Genomic DNA, 7,411 nt, shown 5'->3' with positions numbered 1-7,411 from the left:
CAGCTCTGTGTGCTTTGCTGCTAATGCTGGCACCTGTGCCTTTTAGAAGATTGTTGGGCACTAGAGCCACGTTGCCTAATCCACCTGGGTCTGGGGGTTTCATGCCTCAAACGTCTCCCTTCCTGGCCCAGGGCCGGGGTGGTGGTTCCAAGGCTCAGCTCCCCAGGGTGAGACAGAGGCTGCCTGGGCAGTATTAATGCATGTTCCAGAGCTCAGCAGGGGATCAGGTTAAAACTGGGGCTCCACCTGCTGTCACACCATCCTTGGCCTCTTCCTCTTCCGTATATAGCTTTTCTGCTTTCTTACTAATTTCACCTTAGTGACTTAGTTATCTAATAATTTCTCATCTAATTAATTAAGAAATTTATTATTTCTCAATTGGCCACTTACACTGAACCCCTGTCTCTGGGTCAGATTCCAATCTGATTATGATAGTGGAGCAACATAGCATTGGAACCCCAAGAAGACATTGCTGTAAATACACCCCCGGCTCTTAGGAAAGAAGACAGAGGCATTAGCTTTACAGCCACACCCCAGAGTAGGACTGCCATTCAGAAAGGACACAGTTCTCTGTTGGAGGGAGAAGGGTAGATGTTAGGAGCAGGGGCTCCTAGAAGTCAGTCTCCAATGTTGGTGTTTTTGCTTGGGGATGTTTGAAGTGATTTACATGGAGGCTCTTGCTTTACTGGGCTAAAGGATGTGTTTTAGACTCAGACAGATCTGGGTTTGTGTCCCACTTCTGGCTGTTACCTGGGGAAAGTTACTTAAACTCTCTGAGCCTTAGTTTCCTCATCTGTAAAATGGGACTAATAGTGGTTCATACCTCAGAGGGGAGTTGAGAGGGTTAAATGAATCAGTGCGGGGGCCCGCCATGCTGAGTATGTTGGTTTTGGTCCCTGAGTCTCAGTGTTAACATAAAACAGACACCCACCTCCTCTTTTATCAGTGCATCTTTCCAAAGTGGGACATGCCAACTGCTAAATAATGCCACCAGTCTGTGATTTTTGTAAGAGTTGTTATGGCAACCATATTTTTAAAAGTCACTAACTTGGCAAAGAACTTGAAATCAGGAATACGTGACAACAAGAAGTGACGGGGTTGACATAAATAAACTTGTAAAGAAGAAGGAAGGAAGAATATGAGAAGCTGGTATAGAAGCGTAGATGGAGGGCAGGGTAATTGTATGTGTGCAGGTTGGGGAGGGGACTCTGTTCCTAGTCTGGACAGAAGGAGGCCATGTGCCTGGAGTCAGCACCATGACACAGTCTTGTCTGGAGCCCTCCCTTTTGGGGCTGCATGAGCCATGCCACTCTTTGTTCCCTGGAATGAGAGGAGAGACTGTCTCCTTTCACTGTCCCGGGAGTTTGGACCAGAGGGTCCTGTCTTGGGCTTTTTATTCCTGTGGTCTTGCTCAGTCCCATCTGCTTGCATCTCCACTGGGAGCTTCCTGGGGGAGACACACCTCCTCCCTAAGTTCCCAGTGAGTACCCGGAGCCCCCTTTTTTGCACCCCTTTCTCCAGGAATGGGAGGAAGTCAGAGTCATAGTCTCACTTGGAGCTGAGTAGTTGGGATAGCAATTTGCATCATGGAAGCCATGGTACCATGTAGACACCTCTTATAGGACTCAAGAGAAATGTCCCTGTCTGGAGGGACCAGGAGAGCCCAAGTCTGGGCTTATGGAGTGAAGGCAGCACAGCTGCAGGAGGAATAGTGGGCCTGTGGTTTGCCACCCCCTCCCCACACAGAGCCATTCCTTCCTTCTCTGCCCTGCTTGGTTGACCTGATGGACGGCACTTTTTTTTTTTTTTTTAAGAGAATACATTTATTCCTTTTCCAAATATCACAGTAAAACCAGGTGGAAGAGAATGGTTTTAGCAGTTAGGAAAAAAAAAAGTACAAATCTGGGGTTTTGGCCATTAAAAGTTATTTACAACAATGGGAGAAAAAAAAGACAACAAGAAGTTGTTTCACATTACAGACCTCCCCCCACCCCAAAGCCTAATACTTGCTTACCAAGTCAAAAAAGAGACACAGTTGATTCACAAGCTGGAGGTTTGAACTTGAGTAAGACATTTATGAAAACCTCAGCCCAGGTGCCACCAGGCACAGCACAAGAGACTAAAAACAGGGGGAAAGGCTGGACGCTTAAGGTTTGGGAGTATAAGCACCCCACTTCTGGCTCAGGGTTTTGGGGAGCAAAGTAAACAGAACCTACTTGGAAAAGAACTGGGGAAGAAAACCAACAATTGCCTTCTCCAGGGACAGGGCAGGGAGAGATGGGGAAGGGCCAGAGACAGGAGCATTTCACATCACTAACCTAACTTGGGAAGCTGTAAGGGACCATCTTCAACTGGCCTTAGGAGGATGACCAGATGGTTGATGGGAGAATCCACAGGAGGGAAAAGAGGAGAGGGAATGTGGCTGGGAGGGGGCAACAGCCCCTTTCTGGGCACAGGAAGGCAGCCAGGGCGCCAGGTGCAGGCAGTGACCTCACAAGGACAGCACAGTTTTTGCAGCTTAGAGACCACCCACCTGCCCCCACCGAGCTACTCATTCTGCTCAGCGCTGGCCGATGTAGGGCCACTCTCCAGCCCCGAGGGAGTGGACAGCTCTGCAGCCTGGGGCCCTGCCTCATCTTCTGTGTCTCCTCCTTTGGAGGCAGCACTAGCTTCTGCCCCCTTGGCCTGGGGCTCCTGGCTCTCGGGGGTGGCAAAGGCCTTCCCTTCCTGGGCACTGCCCTCGTCGCTGCAGGCACCAGTCTCCCCCTGCTCCTGCTCCTCCTCTGTGGGTGAGGAGGCAGAAGAATCACCCCCACCCTCCTTCCGATTTCTCTTGAAGGACAGGCCCCTCAATTTGAAAAGCTTCTTGAAAGAGAATTTCCACTTCTTTTGGGGGTCTCCTTGGGGAGAAGCTCCCCCTTTGCCTCAGCGCCTTGGCTGGGGGCTGCTGGCTCGATGGCATGGCCGATCGCCCCGGCTGCCTCATCTGTTCCGTTCACGGAATCGTGGGGGCGATTCCCCTTCACCCTTGGGGTATAAGTCTCCATTGCTTTTCATGTGGCCATTCTCCTGTCCATTGGCCTTTGCGGGGGAAGCGCCTGCTGCCTCTCCGGTGGTCACATCGCCCTGGGGAGCCTTGGAGCTCTGGCTGCCCATGTTGGGGGGGTCTGCTGGGGGGAGCTCCTACCGCGGGGGATAGTTGGACAGGGTCGGCCCGGCTGGAGGAGGGGTGGAGCTGGCGCGTGAGGGGGAGGGGTGTTGGGGGGAAACCTAGCTGCACCCCCCGGCTCTGCAGCCAACCCGCTAGCTACGCCCGCCTCCGCTCCCCTCGGCGCCAGAATGCCCGGCACTTTTTAGGTTCACTTCCCAGCTGGACTCTGGCTGGGTTTGACACATGGGAGGTGAGTGAGACTGGAGCACAGATAGGGAGGGACGTCAGGGTCCCCAGCCCCCACCCCTACCTTGATAACGGCTCTCGCATCCTCACACATGCAGGAGCTTCAGCAGACCTTACCAGTTTTTCAATTCATTTAGCAGGCGTGTCCTCAGTTTTGTGCCATCAACTTTATTACAACTATTATCAATATAAAACCACCAGCAATATCATAATTTCAAACCCCTTTGTCGGATCAGTAATAACTATGGCTGTGCTGCTCTTACACTCTCTTCCTGTTTTGGCAGCAGGGATTACCATGCTCTTGACCCATCTTTAGCAGCAGGGATTACCATGCTCTTGACCCATCTTTAGCAGCAGGGATTACCATGCTCTTGACCAATCTTTAACCCAACTTTCTTTGGCCTTGTATGAGGTGAAGACTCTATCCTCTGTCAATACCTATTCTGATTCTTTGGTCACCCAGAAGTACATATTCTTCTTCTTCCGGGGTTTGGGACAATCTCTCATATCATGTCATATTCTCCATTTGGCTACATGGGCACAGTATGAGCTATAATGTCCATTGCCTTCCGAGGCTTTATTGTATGAGCTCATCACTTATTCCCAGTGGGAGTGGATGCTGATACCCGAGCATACTTTACATCAGCTACAGTAATTAGTGCCATCCCCACAGGACTGAAAGTATTTAGCTGACTAGCTACTCTGCACAGAGGAAATATTAAATCATCCCCGGCTATATCATGAGCCCTAGGACTCATTTTTCTATTCACAGTAGGAGGCCTGACCGGAATTGTTTTATGGGGCTCCTCATTAGACATCATTCCACACGACACATCCCATAGAGTTCACATTTCTGCAACATCCCATCTATAGGAGCTGTATTTGCCAATGTAGGAGGTTTTGCCCACTGATTTCCACTATTTTCCCACTACACACTAGATCAAACTTGAGCCAAAATTCACTTAGAATTATATTTGTAGGCGTTAACCTAACTTTCTTTCCACAACATTTCCCAGGACTGTCAGGCATATACCGCCGTTACTCTGATACCCCAATGCCTATGCGATATGAAATACCATCTCATCCAATGGATCATTCACTGTGCACTTCCGTGTTGCTCCTGCTGCTGGTGTCCGGGAGCCTGGTCACCCTGTTGCTTCCCTTGGCCCCACCCACATGGCTGTACATAGCACCTTCCTTTGAACCAGCTGAGTTGAATTCAGTTCTTGCTAAGAGCCTGACTGGTGCATGGAGAAAGAGCAAAGGTGGTGAGGATCCTAATTCTGACAGGTTGGAGGCTGGAGGGCAGAAGAGTAGAATGAACTGGTAGCTACATGAGCTGGGCCCAGGACCTCCCAGGCCATCGTTTCTGGACTGTGCTGCTGCTGCAAGCTGGGAGGTAGTGGAGATGCCGACACTGGGGGCACAGTTGCGTCTTCACCCCGAGAGACCTTCTGCACCCATCCGGCTCACTCTCCGTGGAGTGGGGAGCCCAGAGCTGGGGGACCAGAACCGGGCAGTGGCGGGGGCAGGAGGCAGGTAAGCCACTTCTGCCAGAGAGACCGGAGCAGGTAATCTGAAGGCAGAGAGGCTCAGGGTTCAGGGGTCTGGGGACTGGGTAGGGATGAGACCAGGGGTGGGTAGGAGTAGACAGAAGTCAGCTGGTGACAGCCATGTGGGGACAGAATCCGAGTCTGTGAAGTACGCCACTTTGGCTGTGGTGTTGGAAGGGGAAGGAAGGGCTGCCTTATTATGCTGAAGGTGGGTGGGGACATCTGGAAGCAGTTTCTGGCCAGGAAGAGCCATTGCAGAATATGTTTAAGGAATCTGTTGCTGGTATGCTACACATAGAGAGGAATTCTGCTGGTAATATTTGATGTGTGGCTGGGGTTGGGACTAGTCCCAGGAGGTCAGCCTCCCAACCTCCCGGCCTCCTGACAGGGGAGTTTCTCCAGGCAGGAGCCCAGCCACTGTGGCTCCCAGCTCCTTCTCTGCTCCCTTTGCTGCTAGTGACACCAGAGTGCCTGGACACTGCTCTCCCCTACCCCTGGGTGTGGCTGCCCCTCTCCAGGCTGAAGCAGGGTGGGCCACAGTTCCTTGGCTCTCCTGCCCCCATGTCCCTTTCAGCACCTTCACCATAGAATGCAAGCATAGGTAGTAAAGTGTAAATTTTTAGAAAAATAGCCAAGTGTGTAAAAATCTCATTTATTTCTCTACAACTGAAATTAAATTGACTCTTGATTTTTATATTATGGGGGGAAAATTTGATCTTGCCAATTTCCATGCATATAAGCATCCAAATCTGGGGCTTTATACATAGGTCATTACAAAAGTTTTGAGATATGCAGAAAATCAAGAAACGTAAAATTTGCATGTATGGAAACAAATGAAGCCCTCCCAGCAACACCAAGAAACTGAGCAGATTGAAACTTGCACAGGTAAACCAAAAAGGATGCCATCAACTGTGTTTCTTGGAAGTGAAATGATGGACTGTACCACAGTCTGTCTTAAAACATTCGTAGTGACCCACGTATTCTTTTTGAATGGTCTGTCCTTCCCTGAGTGCCTCACTCATTTAATTCCTACAGCTTTATAATAAATACTGCTTTCTGATACAGTAAGTCCCTTTTTCAAAAATCAGCCTTGGCTTGGAGTTTGGGATCAAACTGTCAAGTTCTCTATTGATTTTTGTTTCTGGATCTTATTGTCATCTACCTTGCTGTACTCTCCTTTTTAGCTCTAGTTGTTCTTACTAGAGTCTTTTGGAATTTCCATGTAGACAATCATACTATTGGCAAATAAGGACAATGGGTACTTTTTTTTTTTTTTTTGAGACAGTTTTATTTCCTCACCTTTGGTAGAGTGCCATGGCATCACAGCTCACAGCAACCTTAAACCCTTGGGCTCAAGTGATCCTCTTGCCTCAGCCTCCCAAGCAGCTGGGACAACAGGTGCCCACCACAATGCCCAGCTATTTTTTTAGAGATGGGATCTCACTCTTGCTCAGGCTGGTCTTGAACCCCTGAGCTCAGGCGATCCACCTGCCTCATCCTCCAGGAGCGCTAGGATTAGGGGCGTGAGCCACCTCCCTGCTCCAACAACAGATTCTACTTTTCTAATCCTCTTAACATTTTTCTCCTTTTCATTTTGTGCTGATTTCTAGTACAAGTTGAATGGAAGGGATGAGAGCTGATGGTTGTAACTTATTCTTTTCTTTAAGGGAGCACCAACTTCCCTTAAATTCTCATCACGGGACTCTCCACTCACATTTTTATTTATTTTATTTTATTTTTTAGAGACAGAGTCTCACTTTGTCCCTCTGTAGAGTGCAATGGCATCACAGCTCACAGCAACCTCTAGCTTTTGGGCTTAGGCGATCCTCTTGCCTCAGCCTCCCTGAGTAGCTGGGACTATAGACACCTGCCATAATGCCCAGCTATTTTTTGTTGTAGTTTGGCCAGGTGCGGGTTTGAACCTGCCACCCTCAGTATACCAGGCTGGCACCCCACTCACTGAGCTACAGGTGCTGCCCTCCACTCACTTTTTTAGAAACTCCATTGCCAACCTAAGGGATTTGTCTCCCTCAGAATCCACCCTTCTCCCCTGGGGCTGAGAAGCATCTGAGGTCCCCCAAGGGTTCCAGAAGGGCAGCGACAGTGGCTTTTGACCTTTAAGATGAGCTCCTCCTTCTAGATCTTCTCCCCAGCTGTGTATTTTGCAGGCAAGTCTCTGCATTTTTCATATTGTCTCGTGAGTGCTGTGCGTTCTCTCTCTCTGTCTCCAAAGGCAAATGGTAATTGTCAGAGACAGTTGAAACCTACAAGGAAACAGAATTACCTTTTCCTTCCTGTCCCATCACTTTCAAAGCAACCTCTCCATCTCCTGGGTGGAGTTACACTGCACCTTTTATGAGGAAGATCACTGGCTCCTTCCTTTGGTCTCAACTTTACCCTTCACTTTGTGCACCTGGGTCTGCTGGGAGTGAAATTTAGTTGTCCCCTCAGCTCTGCAAAG

At 49.5% G+C, this 7,411-nt stretch overlaps 1 pseudogene; it reads right to left on the bottom strand.

Moving 5' to 3' along the window:
* Positions 1–2,534: 2,534 nt before the first annotated feature.
* LOC100956162 lies at positions 2,535–3,175 on the bottom strand (annotated as a pseudogene).
* Positions 3,176–7,411: the final 4,236 nt, after the last annotated feature.

This window comes from Otolemur garnettii, unplaced genomic scaffold, assembly GCF_000181295.1.
Source record: "Otolemur garnettii isolate 467f Iridium unplaced genomic scaffold, OtoGar3 scaffold00025, whole genome shotgun sequence".
Lineage (NCBI taxonomy): Eukaryota > Metazoa > Chordata > Mammalia > Primates > Galagidae > Otolemur > Otolemur garnettii.
The sequence above is the reverse complement of the archived record's forward strand: the minus strand, read 5'-3'. Positions and strand labels throughout refer to the sequence as shown.